Raw genomic sequence first — 22,521 nt, 5'->3', positions numbered from 1 at the left:
ACCCTTCTTTTCTATTGAGGATTCTTTTATGGGGCTCTGTAATTGATAATTTTTCCTGTATTTGATGTCAAGGGGTGGGGTCCCCCATCTAGCTCTCAAACTCCACTTTGGTGAGGTTTCTATTTATTACTTTTTCACACCCAATGACTCCTGGCTGATGAGGACCATGTTCCCAGATGTATGTCTTATTCAGATGCCCCAAAAGAGGCTTTCGTTCTCTTTCTGAATTTGAGTTATTAAGAAGGTCCTGGTAAAATGTAGGAAAATGTCTTTATAAGTAAATGTTTTGGCCGAGGGACATAAATGATCCAAAAGAAAGATATATAGATAGCTTTTTAAGAGCACTGTGGTGGAAGTCTAAAAACATGTAGGTTTGTTTCATTTCATATTTGTCTTATGAAAGGATTATCCGCATTTTTTTTCAGATAGGGGTGTTTGCCTTCCTTTTATACTTCAACGAGTGCTTGGAGTTTCTTATATATCTGGTAGTAGGATATAGTCAAAAAGAAAGAAAATGAAAGGTTACAGGTACAGAAAGTGTGAGAATAGTATTTTCACTGTTTCTGTGAAATACTTGGGAGAACCATACTGTCACCTCACTTATCCGGCAGGAAATTAGACAGCTAAACATCCTGAAATCCTTTCTTGACTCCTCGAGCCTAGGCTCCGCCTATAACTACCAATGGGCTTGTTGGGATACAGGGTACCTCCTCATACCCACCCTATGTGTTCAGTTGATATAATTAGAAATATTCCTTTTCCTCCCTGCTCTGATTCCTGCCAGGATGGATGGAGCTCTGTTCTGAAATGCTGCCTTCCTCTCACCATTTCTCCCAGCAACTATTTTCTGTCCACGTAGTTCCGGAAAGTGCTGGAGGGTTCTTGGTTCTGCCCAGAAAGTAACTTCCTGGAACCTTGATCCTCCATATCACGAAACTAACTAAAAGTCATGCTATTAGCTAGAGGGTGGATAGGCGTGCGAACAGTCACTGATGAATTACAGCCGGCCTTGTCCCAGGGCTGGGGTGCAGCTTCAGACACTTAATCCTTAACACTACCCTTGGGCAGACGCCACGGATCAATTACACTTGGTATGTGGAAGGAAACGTCGTTTCCAGGCAGGTTTAAAGACTGTTGTTGCTGTGCCGCACCCTCAGATTCCTGCTCTTGTCATGGCAAGGCCTATGTGACACCCAACGTTGTTGCTTCCATGATTTCCAGTTGCCAGCAATCTTGTCGGGAACGAGGCGTCAATATTCTTCCATTCTGGGACCTTCCTGTTCCAAAGTTGCTTTCCTTCCCACATCAACATACCATGGGTAGCTTTCACATAATTTATTGCAGAAGTCCCTTCTGGTGCATATTACTTAGATGGCCAGTTGGTCACCACTTAAATGTTTTCAGAAATCCAATTCCATTTTCTCATTGCATACTCAAATTCCTAGCAATCTACCGAATTGTAGAGTGAGGGTCAGGCAGAGGTGTGGCTTGGTTGTCCCTCGGGTCCCCAGAGACCACTTGAAATGGTACGGGATAAAATGGCATGGGTTATTCCCGAGTCCTACTCTGCTGGTGGGCAAGGTTGCTAAACATAAGAGCTAAACTCTTCTGCGTTGGCTCTCACCCTCCCAGCACCAGCGGAACCGGCTGAGACAGCAGAAACTAATATTGGCATGCATTGAATATCGCTGTATCACTCCCCAGGATGCAATGAAATAATTACTATTTTGGAGTTTGGTGTGAGATGCAGCCTGTGTCCCTTACAAGTTTTTTCATGATACTATGGCCTATGGGAATAACTTTGAATCTTGATATCATTATTTATTATTTATGACTTCAGTAAATCCTAGAGGAAGGTGTAGTACCGTGATTGGTGACATAGCACCTGGAGCCAAAGACCCTGATCTCATAGCCCAGATCTACACTTATTAGCTGTGTGGCTTTGGGCAAGTTACTTAACCTCTCTGTGCCTTACTTTCCTCTTCAATTATTATTGCACTAGGGTTTTGTGATTACATATTAATACAAAAAAAGTGCAAGGAACTTAGGTAAGTGCTAAATATGTGAAGAATTCTTCGTATTAATTAGCTATATATCCCACAATTTAACTCATTTAAAATTTAATAAATGTGCCTTTTCTGGCAATTGTTGATTATTTTTGTCAAAGGGTGACAAATGAGGGTGCCTGGGTGGCTCAGTGGGTTGGGCCTCTGCCTTTGGCTCAGGTCATGATCTCGGTGTCCTGAGATCAGGTCCTGAATCGGGCTCTCTGCTCTGCGGAGAGTCTGCTTCTTCCCCTTCCCTCTCTGCCTGCCTCTCTGCCTGCTTGTGTTGTCTCTCTCTCTGTCAAATAAATTTTTAAAAAAGTAAAAAAAAAAAAAAAATGTCCTGTGGGACAGGATTTGCTTATACACAATTAAATACAAATCAAAACCGCAGTGAGATACCACCTCACATAGGTCAGAATAGCTAAAATTAGTAAGTCAGGGCATGACCAATGTTGGCGAGGATATAGAGAAAGGGGAACCTTCTTACACTGTTGCTGGGAATGCAGGCTGGTATAGCCACTCCGGAAAACATTGAGCAGATTCCTCGAGAAGTTGCAAGTAGAGCTGCCCCCCAACCCAGGAATTGCACTCCTGGGTATTTACCTCAAAGAGACAAACGTAGTGATCCAAAGGGGCACGTGCACCCGAATGTTTAGAGCAGCAATGTCCATAGTAACCAAACTGTGGAAGGAGCCCAGATGTCCATCAACAGATGAATGGATCAAGAAGACGTGGTATATGTGTGTGTATATATATACACAACGGAATATTAGTGGAATATTAGTGATCATAAAAATGAAATCTTGCCATTTGCAATGATCTGGTTGGAGCTAGAGGATATTATGCTAAGCGAAATACAAGAAAGAAAATTATTGTGATTGGGGCGCCTGGGTGGCTCAGTGGGTTAAAGCCCCTGCCTTCAGCTCAGGTCATGATCCCAGGGTCCTGGGATCGAGCCCCGCATTGGGCTCTCTGCTCAGCAGGGATCCTGCTTCCTCCCCTCTCTCTGCCTGCTTCTCTGCCTACTTGGGATCTCTGTCTGTCAAATAAATAAATAAATAAATCTTAAAAAAAAAAAAAAAGAAAGAAAAAAGATTTCCACTGACTACCTCTATAGGCCTGGACGATTGACTGGCCTTGTTGAGCTTCTAGTTCTATATTTATGAAAAAAAGAGGAAAAAAAAAGAAAATTATTGTGATTTCACTCATATGTGGAATTTAAGAACCGAAATGGAGCACAGGCGAAGGGAGTGGAAAAGTAAAACAAGAAGAAATCAGAGAGAGACAGAGACAAACCATAAGAGACTCTTAATGATAGGAAACAAGCTGAGGGTCCCTGGAGGGGAGGTGGGTAGAAGGGGTGGGGTAACCGGGTGATGAGCATTAAGCAGGGCACGTGATATAATGAGCCCTGGGTGTTGTAGGCAACTGATGAATCACTGACCTCTACCTCGGAAACGAATAATAAAAGCTATATGTTCAATGAATTTAAATTTTAAAAATGTAGACCCCTTTACTTGGATATTTGTGAATGACACTCCTTAGATATTGCAAGTCTTTCGGGTATAAATGTACTTAATAACATCATTCTGTATAATTGTCTCCATCTTATCAACTGTTACCACATGAACCAACTACCATTCAGTTGACTACAATGACTCTGTGTATATGTCACTTGATCTACATTTTTGTTTCATTAAAATGTAAATGAAATTTCTTCACAAGGTTTATTTTTAAGGATTTGTGAACGAGTGCTGATCACACATTTTCTGTCTGTGAGCTATTTGTTTCACAATGTGTTCTAGAGTTTTTCAAAAAAGAGGCATTCTGATTCTAATATACATTTATTTGAAATTATCCAATGTTTCTTTGAAGTCCAGAAAAATTCTGTGTCTCCTGTTCTTCATGATTCTAAAGATTTCTGATAGTTGCCTTGAGATCATTTCTTTGCATGTTACAGAATATCTTGTTCCAGATATTCTAGAAATCACTTAAGCAAAAAATTCCTTAATTTCAGTCTTCTAATTTGAATATCAGCTCCAGTGGGGGCAAAATTCCCTCCATTTGAGAGCCACTGTTGTACATATTCTTGTATGCATATGCAAAACTTCTGGAAGCATACATAAGAAACCAAGCGACTGCTTCTCTGGATAAAGAATAATGAATAACTTTTATATCATCTGAAGATTTTACTCCGTGTATATATAATTTTAATACAATCATAACCTTATCTGTAGTATACATTCTCATGTCATTCTGGTCTTTATGTACTCTTTAAACACCCTTCTCGGTGTTGTAAATTTTTCTATTTGTCCTTAGATTATATCTGGCTTCTCCTACTTTTTAATAATTCCTTTTTCTTTTTAATCTTGCAAGAGAGCACTCAAGGCTGCCACATTGATCTCTTTGGTTTCCATGCCAGCCACCGTTATCGGGATTAGTTACTGCATGATAAGGGTTTCTTTCTTTGTCTGGGACTCTCTGGGACTCACTGTCTCTGTGTGTCTCCCCAGCGACTACCTATGACGAGATCCTAAATCGGGAATTATATCCATCCATCTACAAATCTTTTCAAATGGACTTTTCTGAAGTTCGCATGACTTATTCAATTTTGCATTGCTTCTTAAAGCTCTAGATCTTGGATGGTTTCACCAAAATGCCATTTAGCTGGCACCGTGGAGCTTCCAGCTGGCGACAGTCAGAAAATAGCAGTTTCTGCTTAGAACGGGGCCTGGCAGCTGGGGAATCCCAGAGTAGCAACCCACCTTTCTAAAAATGGTTCTGATATTCCGTTTAAAACATACAGTATATTTTTATTTAGAAAATATTTATTTAGCTGTCAGAAACACTTCAGCTAATCACTACTCTCAAAAAGGCTGGAATCTGGTTCCACCCTCAGACCTCATCAGAGCCCTGGTTTTTCATAAGCAGAGTATAATGAGCTATAGTTGAAGAACCCTTTAGAGTTTCCCCATGTGCAATTTTCTTGTCGCCTACTGTATACACAGCACCAAGATCTAAATCCTTTGCATCTTCTAAGATCCCATTCCTGCCTCGTCTGTACCCGCTTATCTCGCATGGTAAACAGAGACACGCCTTCAATAAGAGGAAGTAGGGAAGATCAAGGGGAGTCAGTGACTCAGTTTAATCTTCTTATGTACCCAGACTGTGAGATTTCAGCACTACAGAGTCAGACATCTCTTAATGGAGGAAATTAGAAAGCCCTGATAAGATAAGTAGGGGGAGGTGGTAACTGATTAGCTGTAAGGGCCTTAGGAACAGACTGACCATGAGAAAAATCAATGGACCCTTTTCTTTTTTTTTTTCTGTTTCTCAAGCAAGTGGCACCCAAGAGGGTTCAGAAGCAAAGCTAAATCAATAGTCTAGGAAGAGAAATCTAGGTTAAGGGGGATCCATAACTAACAAAGCGGGCTCAAACTCTGACCTAGCTAATCTTTCTTTCTGCTCCCCTCTGCTTTCTTCTATTCTCTCTCAGGTGTTGACTTCCTTTTAGAAATTATGTCTTCCAAAATGTCTGTGTTAAACGGTTCTACCTGGAATCACTACACACATACACACATATGGTAACGTACAGAGATACGCATTCCTCTCTAATATTCTTACATGCCCACACACAACAGACACTCGTATGTGTTTTCTCATCACTTGGGCTTTTGGTTCTGCGTTTTGGTTCTGTGTCTGGGAATTCACTTTGCTTGGGGGTTTTCAAGGGTTCCTCATTCACGTGTGTGTTCCAAGCCCTGAATTGTCTGTCTTTCTTGCTCTGCACTCAGCCTTCCTTCACTGGTTGTCTCTGCTCTCCCCTGTGAGTCTCTGCTCTGCCACTGTGTGTGGCCACGCATGCGTACTTTCGTTGCCACAGCCAGGGCAGGATCCTGCAAATGTGACATAATGCTTACAACGCTTACCACCTACCGAAATTTCTCAACAACGTTGGGTGAATAATAATAAAGATGAAACTCCTAGCCATGTGCGGTGAGTAAATCCTGTGGGACTCAATGACCCCATCCATGACCTTCTTCAGTATAGCCCTTCCAACTCATCACCTACCCCACCCAGGAAGATTCCTGCAAACCTTATACCCAGATCGGAGTATAAAAAGGAGCAATTTACTCATGTTTTGATGTGATAGCATGGATGCAGAACGTAAATTTGGCTTTCACAGAGATGCAGAGACCTAAAGATTTAGGTCTGTGAAGAACTTCATTTAGAGCTCCTCTAACCTAAACCCTTTCATTTAAGGCCGATTAGATTATCGTTTTGCATGTGGGCATGAATTTGCTGAATAATGTCGTCATTATTATTTTGTAATTCCCCGGGGGGGGGGGGGAAGCAAATTTGTCCATCTCAGCAGAGAAATTTATATTATTTACATTTGTCAGTTGCTGAAGATTTGTTAACATATCATAAGCCAGCCTAGGTAAAGCCTCTAAAGAAAGAGCTCTTTGACATTTGCAAAAGTTGTTTTCTGCGAGACTCCATTCTGCTCAGGCTGAGCTGATTTTCAGCTGGCTGATGCAAAGAGATGTTGTCTAGATCCCTTCTCGAGTTAGTACGAGTAAGACGAGCCTGTTACAATGCTCGGGAATTTTTTTTTTCCTTTTTTTAGTAAATAAGTTGACTGAAGCTGTTGGTAATGAAATGAGTAATCCAAATCGTTTATCTAGTTTATTTTGCCTGTATTGGCGACTTTGAAGCATTATATAACTTTTCGGTAATCTGGAAAAGTGATACAAAGCGAAATGTTGGCCAGCCAATGTTAATATTTGTTCAAAACAGTGAGTCATATAAACTGGGATTTCCTCTTTAGGCTGCTTTTTACTGGCATATTGTCTAGAGTCTCAGTATAGTTTGATGCCATAATCCCCACTTAGAGTGTGCAGGAATGCTTTGTTCGGGTTAGTGGGCGACATCTCTGTCGTGATACTCCTGTTGGAGAGCGAATTTACTTTGGTTGCACTTGGAGGACTAAATAATCTCATCAGCGGTGACCTGGTAAGGCTGCTGGTTTTTCTTTTCCTTCCTTCTCCGTGACAAGCGTCCACAGACTGGCTCGCCTGCAGTTTTTCTAAGAAACAGTTATTTGTCTGACTTTCCCATACACTGACCCTCTAAATCAGAATGAAGTTCAGAAAGGGGACCTTCAAGTACAAAAGGCTTAGGTGCTAACAGATTTGAGCCTAGAATAATCTACCATGTAAGAAAACAAAAATTCGTAATTTCCTTTCTTATAGGCAAAATATGTATTCTCTGTCTTTGGGTTTAATCTGTCCTGATTCCATGGGTTTCTTCAGGCTCTGAAGATTATAAGGTGGCATATTGTAATGCCACCTACTTGTAAGATTATAGCATTTATGAGGCAGGTCACAAGAGCACCTTGGTCACTTCTCTCCTCTCTGGACAACCCTGTAACAATGGCACCAGGCAGCAAGAGTGCAGTGGGCAGCAGCACGGGCTACGGAGTCAGGCTGACCTCAAGTCCAGGCTTTGCAACTTGCTAATGAATCCACTTGGGCACCTCTCCTCATCTGCAAATCAAGGATTTAAAAAAAAAAAAAAAGAACCTGTCTCATATGAGAATTAAACATGTCACAATAGCAAAGGCACCTAAGTAACGGACCTGACCCAGAGAAAATAAACCACACACATTTATGATTACTGTTGTGCTGTTGAAAGTCAGTGTGTTGCTGTGGAAAGCAGTATGGCTATATATATATATATATTTTTTTTTTTCAATACATGTGAAATATTTAGACTGTGTCCTTTCAGGGGGTAGGAATGTGCACTTACCACATGTAGGAGGCTGGGCCACTTGAAAAAAAGTTGAGTCTAACAGAAAATAATGGTAATTTTATATATATATATATAGTATATATGGTAATTATATATATATAATTACCATGTGATCTAGCAATTCTTACATAAATTCCAAACAGAATTGATAACAGAGACTCAAGCAGATATTTGTATTCCCATGTTCATAGCAGCATTAATCACAAGAGGCCCAAAGTGGAAATGACCCAAATGTCCATCAGTGGATGAACGGATAAACAAAATGTGTCCTTTACGTGCTCTGTAATATTTTTCAGCCTTACAGAGGGATGAAATTCTGCCATATACTATGGCATGAATGAACCTTGAAGACATTATGCTAAGTGAAATAAACCAGGCATAAAAGGACAAATATTATGTGGTTCCACTTATATGAGGTACCCAGAGTAGTCAAATTCACAGAAACAGAAAGCAGAATGGTCGGGGGCTGGAACTAGGAGGAAAGAGAATGAGGAGTTTATGTTCTCATGTGAGTTCATAAGAACATGAACTCTATTGTTCTCAGAGTTTCTGTTTGGGAAGATGAAAAGTTCCAGAGATGGGTGCTGGTGATGGTCCCACGACAGCGTGAATGTACTAAATGCCACAGGACTGTCCGCTGAGAATTCATGAAGTGGTACATTGTATGCTAGATATATTTTATTACAATAAAAATACATTTTCCTCAATAGTCAAAATGTTAGTCATTTGTAACTGAAAAAGCTTGTTCTAAGTTACGTGAGGTCCTTATCTATCTCATACTTTTCATCGGGGTTACAGTGATGGAATTACTGATTATTAATTCCTTTTGACTTCTTCCTTAGAGAACTGTAGAGATGCAATGTTGGTGGAGGGAGTAGGAAAGAATGGTGTATGAGGACCACTGATGAAGGGTCATGGGCTCTAATAGTGGGAAGAGTCATAATTAGACCATGTAATTTAGGAAGATGTTTTTGAAAAAGTGATATTTAAGCAGAAGCAAAAGAAATGAAGGTTTTTGTCTATAGATATCTAAAGGAAGAAGATTCTGGAGTCAAGGAACACCAAAGGGAAAGTCCTTGAGGAAAGAATAAGCTTGATATGTTTGAAGAGTGGGAAGAAAACCAGTGAGTTTGGGGCAGTCAGCAAGGGGAAAATGGTTGGGGTGGAGTGGGGAGTGTTCAACAGGGGCCACATTGGGCAGAAGGCTACGTGGGTAATGAGACAGATCTTGCGTGGATCCTACTGTAACGGCAATGGGAGAAATTTAGATCTCATTCTAAATATGGTGGAGGGCATCCGAGGGAATTACAGAGGTGAGAGATAGGATCTGATTCATACATTCAGTAGATTCCATAACAGGATTTTTGAACAAGTGTGACTGGTAACAAAGTCAGATGCCTTCATATGTTGTTCCCACTGTCTCTTAAAATGTATTCAGTCGGAATTACTTTGCCCTTGGCCTGGATGAAAACTCTGGCAGACCCGCAACATTTCTGCTCACTCTTTCATAATACACAATTCTGTAATGACTTTAAATTGCAAACAGAGTTTCAGTTCAGGAGAGTATCCAGCCCTGTGTAACAATCCAAATCCTGAATTTGATTTAGTGCTCATTTCTCTCCTCTCCCAGTCAGCCTGGCACTCTCTGGGAAGCCTGCCTGCATCGGAAACAGGGTCTAACTGACTTCTCTCCTTGCCCACTACAGCCCCTCCACATGGGTGGATGAGACTGGGCTGGGTAGCTTTGCATTCCCTGCACTTAAAACATGATTAAAACAGAAACTTCCTCTCATGAGATGCTGTGATGGACCCATGTTTTCTGTATTTCCTTTACTGGGGTATTTAAGTCTCTATTCCTGTGGACCACAGAACAGTCTTGCTAGGCTCCTGGACATCCAGAAGTACTTATCTAGACCCTTCCTGCAGAAAGTTCCTTGTCTTCCTGGCAGCTCTGCTGGACATCCCTTTACCCAGCATCTTTGTAAATCTTCTTTCTCTCGGATTCTTTCTTATTCAGAATGGTTGAGAGAGATTCTAGATAATTGGAAAAAGTTATTGGGGACTTCTACTGGGAGAATTTGCCTGACACTTGCCTTGGTACCTGATGCTGATGTTTCAGCAAAACCAGGGCAAGGAATGTTCATTTCTTACATAATGTCACGTGCCTCTAGCCCCTGTGTGAAGGGTGCTCTCTGCATGGGAACAAGAGAGAAAGGAGTGAGAACAGGTGGGCAACAGTAGCAGTCCAGGTGAGACACCATGGCTGCGTAGAAGGAGGGTATTGGTAAGCAGAAGGATTTGGGGTGTCTTGAAGATGGAACTTCAATAGCTTCTGATGGATTTGGCTCTTGGGAGTAGTGAGAAATGAAGGTAGACTTTGAACTTTAGGCCCAAGCCAGTGAGCAGAGAGAGATGCCATTCTCCGAGAAGCAAGAGACTGAAGAATGTTGCAACTAGGGGTGTGGATGGGGGTGTGTGAAAGGGAAGATTTATGACTGAATTATTCTGTTTGGTGTATTTTAAGTTTCAGAGTTGGATTTATGAGTCTGGAGTTCAGGGAGGGTTCAGGACTAGAGCTATATATTGTTGAACTCATCAGCAGATAGAAGATTTTAAATCCATGGGATTGAATGAGATGACTTAGGGAAAAAAGCATATGTAGTGACACACAGATACCAGATAGCTGAACCCTTTTGATTCTAAAGCTTAGAGTTTGGTAGGAGGTAGAGTAATGAAGGACACAGAATGAGAAGATATGTTCGGTGGAATGAATGGAGTTATGGGGAAGCGTGGTATGTGGAAGCTGTCCAGAGTGTCGTAAGAAGCTGTCCTGATGATTGGTTTCTGGATTTGGCAAGAAGGAATTGTTGGTGATCTTGACAAGAATAGTTTTGTTGGAGTAGTAGAAGCAAAAATATAATGGGAGTGGCCTAAAGAGATTAAGAAATGGAGAGAAAGGAGGTTGTACTACTAGGGAAGGGAGAAGAAAGAGGGAGAGGGTAGCAGGAGGGTCAAGGAGAGAGAGATCACAGTATAGATTGCAAATTTTATAAGTTTTTTTTTTTTTGAGTACTTCTGATAAAAATATTAGATAAGAGAAGTAATAAAGAAAGAACTCCATGATCTGTTAGAGTCTTTGCTTCTTGGGTGATAGAAAATGGAGTGCCGTTGCGTTATGAATACTTTTGGCATTCTTAGTGAAAGCAAATAAAAATTACGGAGAAAGAAACTGGCTAAATGATTTCAAGTCTTTGCTGAATCGAGACTTGTTTTATTTGTACGTTTTTAAAAATAGGAGTCCATAGTGCTACACACCTATTAAAATATTGAAAATCTAAAACACAACACCAAATGCTGATGAGGATGTGAAGAAATGAGAGTTCTCACTCATTGCTGGTGGGGATGCAAAATGATACATGTACTTGGGAAGACAGTTTGGTGGTTTCTTACAAAACTAACCATACTCTTATCATATGATCCAGACTGATTTCTGATATTTCAACTCCCCATGAGTTGAAAACATGTCCATACAAACATGTCCATACCACGCACATGGATGGTACAGCAGCTTTATTCCTAATTTCCTAAACTGGGAAGCAAGCAAGATGTCCTTCAGTAGATGAATGAATAAGTAAACTCTGAAACATCCAGACAATGAAATACTCTTCAGTGCTAAAAATAAATGAGCTATCAAGCCATGAAAAGACATGTTGGAAACATAAGTACGTATCCCTAAGTGAAAGAAGCCAGTCTGAGAAGACTATATACTCCACGGTTCTAACTGTATAGCCTTCTGGAAAAGGTGAAACTATGGAGAAAGTAAAAAGACTGATGGTTGACAGATGTAATGGGGAAGGGAAGAAGAGGCAGGTCACAGAAGATTTTTAAGGTCGTGAGGGTATTTTATACAATACCATACGATGAAGGCATGTCATTTTACCTTTGTATAATTATACATTTGTAAAACCCATAGAATGAATATACAGGGACCAAGAGCGAACTTTAATGTAAACTATGCAGTTTGGGTGACAATGATGTGTCATTGTAGGTTCATGGATTGCAACAAATGTATCCGTGTGGTATGCGATGTTTATAGTGAAGGAGACTCTGTGTCAGGGGCAGAGCGGGTGTATGGAAACTGTACTCCCCTTTCAGTTTTGTTGCGGGCCTAAAAGTGCTTTAAAAAAATAGAGTCTATTAAAAATAATTAGTACTATTTAAATAGTAAGTGGTTTTAGCAGATATTCAGACTTCTGAAATTTATTCCATTCATTTTGGTATTGCCAAATTTTATAGGTGAAAGGACTGTGCACTGTTCCAACAATTTCATTAAAGTGATTCATTTCTTTTTACTTAAATTTAGTGATTTGAACATACATCAAAACCTAGTGCAGAAAACCCTTTCCTTTTTAACCAACTTTCTCAATCATGCAACACTGACACATAATCAGAATTGTCACAATTAATTACTTAGAGGTGGAGTATTTGCAGTCATTATACATGGCGATGTAGAATCTTGTGAAATATGGAAAGTATCATTAAATGAAAGCATACAGAAAATAAAGGAATGATTGTTACTGTAAAGATGTACAAAAATGGACAATAGTTCACAAAAAATAAGTAAAAATCAATATTAGAGTGGTGAATTTTTTTCCTTTTGTGTTCCAAAACAATTAACCCTTAAAAAATTAAGATTTTTTTATAACAGATTTCTTTTAAAGATTTTATTTATTTATTTGGCAGAGAAAGAGAGAGATCACAAGTAGGCAGAGCAGCAGGCAGAGAGAGAGGAGGAAGCAGGCTCCCTGCTGAGCAGAGAGCTTGATGCAGGGCTTGATCCCAGGACCCTGACTGAGATCATGACCCGAGCCTAAGGCAGAGGCTTAGCCCACTGAGCCACGCAGGCTCCCCTAACAGATTTTTTTTTCCCAATGGAATGTCTTGTTTTGTTTCATTTAGTTGATTTTGTTTTCATTGGAAAGTTCTTTTAGCCACTTTCTGATTAATAACGAGTCCATTGCTATGAAAAATTGGAAATACCTGTGTTTCCTCGGTGCACAAGAACACCTATCGCTCACTTGTCATCTTTGTTGTTCCTCATACTATCTACTCTAAGGCAACTGTTTATTTCTACAAAACCTATTTATTTACACAAAACAGGAAAGCCATGATGTAAATTTTGGGCTCAGTGATTCCAGTTCCGGCCTAAGCGTTGCATCTGAGGACGTAGACTAGCCTGTTGCCTGGTGTGTTTCTCTCTGCAAACCGAGTTTATATTCAGAGTGCTTTGGGAAAATCCACTTCTGATGGGAGCAAAGAAAAGGATTATGCAGATGAACTTTTAGGTCCTTACCGTGTCTTTCAAACCCCTGTAGTACTTGTCCCGGCCATTTCTCTCAGAATTAGGTGTCTTAGTCCCTTCATTTCCCTCTGCTACAGCCTTGATATGCTTTGCTTTCTTCAGACACATCTCATTTCTCATCCTCAAGGCCTGGATTCTGCTCCAGCCGCCTGGAAGACACCCCTCCAGCCATCATGTTGACTCACACTCTGTCGTCTTCAGGTAAGAACCAAGCTCTTAAATATGCCTTCCCAGAAGCCATTGCAGCCCATTAATTGTCTGTCATTTTTTAATTTCTTTTTTTTTCATTTTTTTATTAATCATTTTTTTAAAGTTTATTTTCAGCATAACAGTATTCATTGTTTCTGTACCACACCCAGTGCTCCATGCAATCCGTGCCCTCTCTTCTGTTTTAAGATTGAAGCTCTCTGCAGGCTGGCATTCTACTCTTCCACGCAGTGCCAAGCCTTTGCAAGCGCTGTGCGTTTTGTGCAGGTGGCCTGGTCCAGTAGTAGGTGCACACAAATGTCCTGTGAATCACTAGCCCTGAGCACTCCGCGGTGCTTCCTGGAGAGGTTACAGCAGGGGACTTGATCTCTTTCCCCATGTTTCCGGTCAACTGATGCACAGGGCTTTTGCAGCCCAACGCCATCACATATGCACTGAAAATTAAAGTAGTTTTCTTAACATTTGCTGTTCGAAATCAAGATGTAAGCTGACACTTCACCAAAGCTGCTCTTTTTGAAAAGTTGTTTTCCAGCTCGAATTTTCTTCGTGAATTGTCCATGGCTGAATCTAATAAAAATAATTTATCTATTCTGGAGTTCAGCTTATAAAAGTTTCTGGAATCCGACAGATTTTAGCTATTTCTTGAATAGTACAGATGTCTTGCTTAAAAAAAAAAAAATTACAACACCATATGTTCTCTGTTCCCATGAGTAGGTTTCAGGGAAGTTTTAATAGTTAAAGTAGGTTTTTTCTTTCTTTTGAAACCTAGCATGTGGATTTAGTGCTTATTAAAGTGAGAGACCGAGTGTAGTGGTTTGATTTAGGATTAGAAACGGGAGCTGGACTAAAAGCTTAGTTCCATCGCTGTGCCAAGAACCCTCCCCCAGACGCATCTCGCACTCACTGGAGATTATGGGGAGACTCCCTGTGCGCACTCTTGCCCAGCTTGTACCATTTGGTCCCTTCGGCACAGCTCACGTCATCAGGTCTCTTCCAGAAGGCCGTGTTCCAGTGCTGTGCCATAAAGGGCCTATTTAAAAGATGGAGATGTTTACTATTTGAATCCTTCATTCTCTCTTTCCATGACACAAGCCCTCTGCAACTCCCAACTGCAAGCCATTCATTTTGAAAAATTCACACTGTGTGGCGGAGTACACCCACCTATTAAACACATAAACCAAGTAGCCACAGTCTTGCTGTTGTGCAAACAAACCTACGTGTGAAGTCTGACAGTGGCGGGCCGCTCCGTGCAATTAAGACAACACACCCCCCCCCCACTCTCGCCCCCCAAAAAGGACCCAAATCAGTCTCTGTTAAGGAAAATATTGCATTCGTTGTTTTTGATGAGATCAGTAATTATTAACTAGAGATTAAAAACAGTTTTGCACAATTTAAAAAATATATTCAGAGGGAATACAAGAAACAGTACTGTATCTGATCTCCTGGTACTGTTGGGCAAAATTACCTAAGGATACAGTCCCTAAAGGAGACATAGGTGAAGCCAGAGTTCTGCAGCCAGAACCAGGTCTGTGGGATGCTCATAGTCCCTTGCTCTGCATGCATATGAAGGAGGGATAAAGGTTCCAGAAAGAACTCAGCACCAGAATCACATGGTGCATCATTCCAAACCAGGGGATGGCAAAATCTGTGCTCAGGGGCCAAATCTGGCCCACCACCTTTATTGATAAAGTTTTATTAGGACAGCACCACACCCATCTATGTCTGAATTGTCTATGGCTGCTTTTGCACAACAGGGGCAGAGGTGAGTAGTTGTGACAAGAACTATATGACCCTCAAAATTGAAAACATTTTTTACCTGGACCTTCCCAGAAAAAGTTTATGGACCCCTATTCTAAACCAAGAATGGCCAGTCTTTCAAACATTTTATTTATTTATTTGACAGACAGAGATCACAAGTAGGCAGAGAGGCAGGCAGAGAGAGGAGGGGAAGCAGGCTCCCCGCTGAGCAGAGACCCGATGCGGGACTCGATCCCAGGACCCTGGGATCATGACCTGAGCCGAAGGCAGGGGCTTTAACCCACTGAGCTATCCAGGTGCCCCTAGAATGGTCAGTCTTTCAAAATATGATGTTGGGTCATTGAATCCTAGTTTCCTTGTTACGGGGGTGGAACAAAAAAAAAGTGGTAGCTCATATGAGATAAAGGGGGATGAGGAAGCCTTTCAAAATGTTTTAAAGTAAGAAGCATAGGTATGGAGATAGTAGTAATCATCCCAGATGACTAAAAAATTGTCCCACGATAATCCCTGGTGTATATATAGGGATCAACAAAGAGGCTGGGTTACGTGGTACATAGGGTATGAATTGTGAGAAAACAGAGACAAGGTTAAATAGGTCAGTGGGTCAGGACGGCTTCTGCCATCTTATCCTGTTGACCCCTCTTTTAGTCTTGGACTATGTTTGTTCACCAACCAATCAGGATTCATTTCCATTACCTGGTAACAAGTCGGGGCCGACAGTCTTCAGTTATTCTAGTTGCCTGCCAGAAGTATCGTAGGCATGTTGACTTTTAGAACTTCTCCACTTAGGGACAGCATAGGATTTTACATAATAGTCTGGGAGTCCTTTCTGGCTATGCATGTATTATGTATGTTTGCCTGCATATATATAGGTATCTTTCTATCTATGGTAGTTTTAAATAGTCTATTTGTACTGCATTAATAAAATTTAGATATCCAATGCCTTTTAAGTTTTAATTTCCTTATATAATTTGTGTTTCTTCACAAAATCCATATGGTTTCATAGGAAAATCTTCTAGATAACTAGAGACTCTCACTTTTGCTTATAATCCAAAAGGATATTTAACAGTGTTTTAAAATTTTTTAAAGGGTGGATCAGAGTCTTCTTGTTCAGTATGAACAAAGAATGATAAGACGTAGTGAAAATGAGGCTGCCACTTATTGATTATAGGCAAATTATTTAGTCTTCGTTAGTCTCAGTTTCCCCCACATATGAAATGGGTATGATTATAGCACCTAATTCAGCACTGGTATAACAAATAAGTGAATGATGCAAGTAACACGCTTGAAACAGACTAAGTTAGCTATTTTTGTTATAATTATTAGGTTGTTTCACAACTTTTTAAAGTTCAGCCATATGACAAGAAAAGAACATGAGGATATTTGCCACGTAATTGTGCGTCAGCCTGAATGGAACATTTCCCACCAAAAGTGAAAATAGCCCAGGCTGGGATTTCTCTGGGTTGGGAAGGAAAAAAACAATCATTTGTCCGAGACACTGTTTTATGAGGATTTAACTGGGCACAAATTGAATTTGTGGCTTGGTCAAGGAGAGAAATATGTGCAAAACATCTCAGATACGGCGGTGACATATCCACATTGCCGTTGGTAGCAATGTAAAATTGATAACATTATGCTGCCACGTATTTCTGAAATGTTCAGAGCATGTTAACTTTTCACAGTGCCATGTGGGGAGCTCTTTTTTGGGGTGGGAGGACTCTTTCTCTACAAAATTACAGGACACACATCAGCAAAACTCTGATTCTTTTTTTTTTTTTTCCCTACTTTGGGTTTGAAGCCTGAATGATTCTTTCAAATGCTTCATTCTAATGTTATATCAAATTATTTATTTTTTTTTAAGATTTTATTTATTTGCCAGAGAGAGAGAGAGCACAAGCAAGGAGAGCAGGAGGCAGAAATAGGCAGAGGGAGAAGCAGGCTCCCCGCTGAGCAAGGAGCCTGACGAGGGACTCCATCCTAGGACCCTGGGGTCATGACCTGAGCTGAAGGCAGCCACTTAACCTCTGAGCCACTTAGGCGCCCTCAAGTTTGGTTTTAAGTAAAGAGCAACATTCTGGTAAATTTCAAGAATGAAAATGAGCATATTCTTTCTTTGGTTTATTTCATAAATGTTGATATTAAAGAACATATACATATTATATATATATGTGTGTGTGTGTGTGTATACTTTTTAAAAACTAAGAGTTATTGCTTCATTATTAGTGAAATGCATACCACTTGGGCCTAGATTGAACAAAGCTTTATAATCATCGTAATCAAGTTCAGATGAAGGTTGCTCATGAGAATAACATCTAAGATGGGTCTTAATTTACTGGAACTGGTTTCCCCAGGCCTTTTGTTCTCATGATATTTAGTGTACGGTTCATTCACAGTGATTGGACAACATAGTATTTTGAAATAATCCATCACACTCGCACACCAGGATATAATTGAAATGCATAGGGCACTTCCTAGAAAAAAAAAAAAACAATAGATGTTTTGTACAGACCACATCTGAATAGATGTCAATTTTGATATTCATCCAACTAGATCCAACAACATGGCTAACTTCTACTAAACACTTGAAAATTTTTTTTTGCTTTAAAAAAAAAAAAGCATAAAGAAGCATAAAATAAATCTTTAACATATAAATAGATAAGTGATGTTGGCTGTGATAGTTCTGCCTCATCTTAAAGGAGAAAGAATCCTGTAGACTTGGAGAGAATTCTCTAAGTGGGACCAGGAACTCGTGTCAACAATCACTGCAAAGAGAGACTGTGATACTCCCCTTCACGGGTCACTTGGAATTTCCCAGTTAGCTTCCAAAGTCAGTGTATTTCTGTTATATGCTATTTGTGTTTTGATGTTAAAATCCTTTATCATCATTAAATGGAGGTAGATTAGATTTATGTAGGATTTCTCCAAATCAGCTTACAGGTTTGGGTGTATAGGTAATGCCAAGCAATGAAAAAACACTGGTTTGCCTGTTGGTACTACAGATGTGATCTATATACATGTAGCAACAGCAGAACTTCGCTATCAAACATTTTTCTTTTCCTCTGTTGGTAGTTCTTCCTTTGGAAGATTTGAAGACTCCTGGATTTTTTTTTTAATTAAAAATTATCTATTTGAAAAGTAGTTGGAACTTTCTTAAAAAGTTAAATATAGATTTATAAATGTATCCTATGATCAAGCAAGTCCATTGTTAGGTATATCCCAAAGTGAAATGAAAACATGTGTCAACACAAGAACCTATACAAAAGTTGATAGCAGCATTATTCAGAACAGCCTCAGAGGGGTGCCTGGGTGGCTCAGTGGGTTAAGCCTCTGCCTTCGGCTCAAGTCATGAGCTCAGGGTCCTGGGATTGAGCCCTGCATGGGGCACTCTGCTCAGCAAGGAGCCTGCTTCCCCCCCACCCCCATTTGTCTCTCTGCCTACTTGTAATATCTCTGTCAAATAAATAAATAAAATCTTAACAACAACAAAAAAGAATTAGCTTCACACTAGGAACAGTCCAGATGTCCATCAACTACAGACTTATCTGCATGATGGAATACAGTTTAGTAATAAAAAGACACAAGCTCCTGATACATGCCAAAAACATGGATGAACCTCAGAGTCATTATGCTCTGTTCCTCTAAGGTCAGGAACAAACTAATGATGCAGGGGGCCTACTCTTGTCCTTTTCATTAACATAGCACTGAAAGCCTTAGCTGGAACAATTAAGCAAGAAAAAAAAAAGGCAACCAAATCACAAGAGAAGTAAAATGGTCTCTGCTAGCAAATGGCATATTATATACAGAGAAGTCTAAAGATCACATACAAAGAAACAAAAACGAAAACAAAACAAAACAAAACACCAACAACTTAGAACTGATGAATTTGATAAAGTTGCAAGATATAAAATCAATATACAATAATAGTTGTGTTTCTGTACACTAAAGTAAACTCTAAAAAAAATTTAAGGAAACAATCCCACTTACAATAGTATCAAAAAGAATGATTAGGAATAGATTTAATCTAGGAGATGAGAGATCTACACACTGAAAATGATAACAGAGTGTTAAAAAGAAGTTGAAGAAGACACAAATGCATCAAATGATATCTCATGTTAATGGATTGGAAGAATTAATATGTTAAAATGTCCTTTCTGTTCAAAATGACCTACAGATTCAAAGCAAACCCTATCAAAATTCCAATGGCACTATTCACAGAAGTAGGAAAAAAAAATCCTAAAATTTGTATGGAACCATGAAAGACCCCAAAGAACTAAAGAAGTCTCGAGTAAGAAAAGCAAAGCTGGGGTCATCACAATTTATGATTTCAGACTAAATTATAAAGCCATAGTAAAACAGAATAGACACACAGGTCACTGATACAGAATAGTGAGCCCAGAAATAAATCTGCACATATGTGGTCAACTAATTTTTGATGGACATGCCAAGAATACATAATGGGGATGGATGGTCTCTTCAATAAATGGTGTTGGTAAAATGGGATATCCACATGTGAAAGAATGAAATTGGACCCCTGTATGATACCACACACAAAAATCAGCTCAGAATAGATTGAAGACTTAAATTTAAGACCTGAAACTATGAAATTCCTCTAAGAAAACATGAAGGGTAAGCTCCTTTGGTCTTAGCAATGAGTTTTGGATTTTTCAGCAAAAACAAAGACAACAAATATGAAAATAACCAAATAGGACTATACCAAGCTAAAAACTTTCTGTACAGCAAATGCAACATCAACAAAATGACAAAAGAAACAACCACCTATACAATAAGAAAAATATTTGCAAACAATATATTCAATAAGGAGATAATGTACAAAATATATAAGGTACACTTAGAACTCAGTAACAAAACCCACAAATAACCTGATTTAAAAATGGAAAAGAACTTGAATAGAAATTTTTCCAAAAAATAAAAACAAATTGCCAACAGGTATATTAAAAGAGGCTTATATACTAATTATCAAGGAAATGCAAATCAAAACCGTAATGAGATAATCACCTCATACTTGTTAGGAAGTCTGTTATCAAAAAGACAAATGTTGGTGAGGATGTAGAGAAAAGGAAGTAGGATTTCTGCCCTCCAACAGCACCTTATGTGGAAAAATAAGAAACCATTAAGAAGTACCACACAGATTTTGGTAACTCTAAAAGAAATAAAGACAAGCGAGTCCCTCAAGTCTAGAGGATGAAAGCCATTACAAATGGTAAGAATAATTCATGAAGAAGCAAGATTTGTTAAAAAAAAAAAAAAAAAGATACTCTGTTTGTGGCGCAGAAATATAAGCAAAGGGCCATTCCACGGAGAGGGAGAACCAAGTCAAAGCCAAGTGAAAGCCAAATCAGAGGTGGGAGTAAAGTATGTGTTGGCACAAGTGAAACCCAATTCACAATGAAGGAGGGGAAAGTTAACAAAGCTCCTTCAAGTTTCATGGGAAACAGGAAGTCAAGTAAGATTCAAGAGTCATAAGATAAATGAGATTTATTAGGTAGAGTATGTGGCAGTAACCACAGTCAATTTGTGGATGGGAGACTGGAAAAAGATCAAGTAGGAATGTATTGCAAAAAAAAAAAAAAAAAAAAAAAAAAAAAAAAAAAAAAAGTAACTTTTTGACTCAGTGGAAATAAAAAGAAAGAGCAGTCATGAACATTTTTTTCAAATAAAGAAAAGACATACTAAATAGTCATTATTTAACATCAATTTAGGATTGATAATTTTTTCCCTCATTTTGTGAGATAGGGACCTGAGCGACGAGAAAACGAAATCTTAGAAAGCTGGGTTTGCCGGACACGACATAGTTGAGAAGAATCCACCTCATGACCCCAAGTCTTGGGAACTATTTTTTGCACCTGGAGCCATAAAACCAAAGATCTCTAGGATTCAGCCTGGTGATATAAATGGATGAGGTAAATAAGGTAAAAGAGAAAAAATGATGATGTAAATATTATGAAAAATGGCAACTGACTTTGACCTTATTATCTGGGGCTAATAGGAAGTACTGAAGACTGGGGAACTACCTCATCTTAAAGGAAAGTGACCAGCATGAAGGTGAAAATCTGAATTTTCAGTTACCAAAACCAAAACATAGGAGCCAATCTTGATTATTCCTTTATTTCTCTTACCCTACAGCCTAATCTGGACTCGTTAGCCAGAATTTGATCGCCTCTCCACAACGCCTGCTTTGCCTCTAAGCCGCTGTCATCTCTCTCACTTCAAATATGCCCTCCCAGGTGTTCTCGCAAAGCTCACTCTTGATTATCTACACTTCTCAGACTTTCTTTTGCAGTTTTTCAAAAGACAATGCCAGGCATAGATTGGGAGAGAACATTTTCATTATATGAATTTGAAAAAGAACTTATAACCAGAATTTTTTTAAAAATTCCTGTAATAACTCAATAATAATAAGAGATAAACAATTTCATTAAAAATACGGCCAGAAGATTTTTGAGTAGCTACTTCATACCGAAGATATCTGAGAGCCAAAAGCATACCAGAAGGCTCATTAGGGAAATGCAAATTAAAACCACACTGAGATACAGCCACACAACCATTAGAATGACAGTTCATAGCTTGGGAAAAACATTTGCAAATCATGTGTATCATCTGCTTCTGTATAATAAATAAAGTCCAACATCTTAAAATGATCTCATAATTTCTGTGTGTCAGGAGTTTGGGCATGGCTTAACTAGGTCTTCTGTTTTAGTATCTCTCACAGTGCAATAATCAAGATTTCAGCCAGAGTTGGAATATCATCCAAAGGCTGGATGTGCAATGGACCTTCTTCCAAACTCACATGGTGATTGCAGAATTGAATTCTTCCAGGGAGTTTGGGTTAAATGCCCTGACCTTTCTTAATTCCTTGAGTGTGGACCTCTCCAACATGACAGCTTGCTTCATCAAATTATGTAAGCCAACAAGGCAATATAGAGTCTACCAGTAAGATGTAAAATACAGTTTTGTGTAACCTAAGACTCAGTAGTGACATATCATTTGTTTTCCCTCCTACTAATTAGAAACAAGACACAAGTCGCACCTACCGGCAGCACCTAATACGAAGATGTGAATACAAAGAAGTTGGGATCATTGGTAACTGTCCTAGGAGGTGCCTATCATGCATGTGTCTGATATGTATATATATATGTGTGTGATATATATATATATATATGATATGTGTGTATATACATATATATATGTGTGTCTGATATATATATACATATATATATATATATATATGACTCGATTAAAATATGGGGAAAAAACTTAACTAGACACTTCTCAAGAGAAGGTATCTGATAGCGAACATGCATATGAAAAAGT

General features: G+C 39.3%; 1 long non-coding RNA gene across 2 annotated transcripts; it reads left to right on the top strand.

The window, feature by feature from the left end:
- The first annotated feature begins 6,906 nt into the window (after positions 1-6,906).
- LOC123392295 lies at positions 6,907-22,315 on the top strand. Of its 2 annotated transcripts, XR_006607026.1 has the most exons (4): positions 6,907-7,064; positions 13,327-13,425; positions 21,908-22,109; positions 22,218-22,315. It is a non-coding gene; the product is annotated as an uncharacterized LOC123392295 (long non-coding RNA). The 2 variants fall into 2 exon arrangements; XR_006607027.1 differs by lacking the exons at positions 21,908-22,109; positions 22,218-22,315 and adding an exon at positions 20,944-21,894.
- Positions 22,316-22,521: the final 206 nt, after the last annotated feature.

Source organism: Mustela putorius, unplaced genomic scaffold, assembly GCF_011764305.1.
Source record: "Mustela putorius furo isolate JIRA1106 unplaced genomic scaffold, ASM1176430v1.1 tig00000487_pilon_pilon_pilon, whole genome shotgun sequence".
In the NCBI taxonomy this organism is placed as follows: Eukaryota; Metazoa; Chordata; class Mammalia; order Carnivora; family Mustelidae; genus Mustela; species Mustela putorius.
Note: the sequence above shows the minus strand (reverse complement) of the source record. Positions and strands in the feature narration are given on the sequence as shown.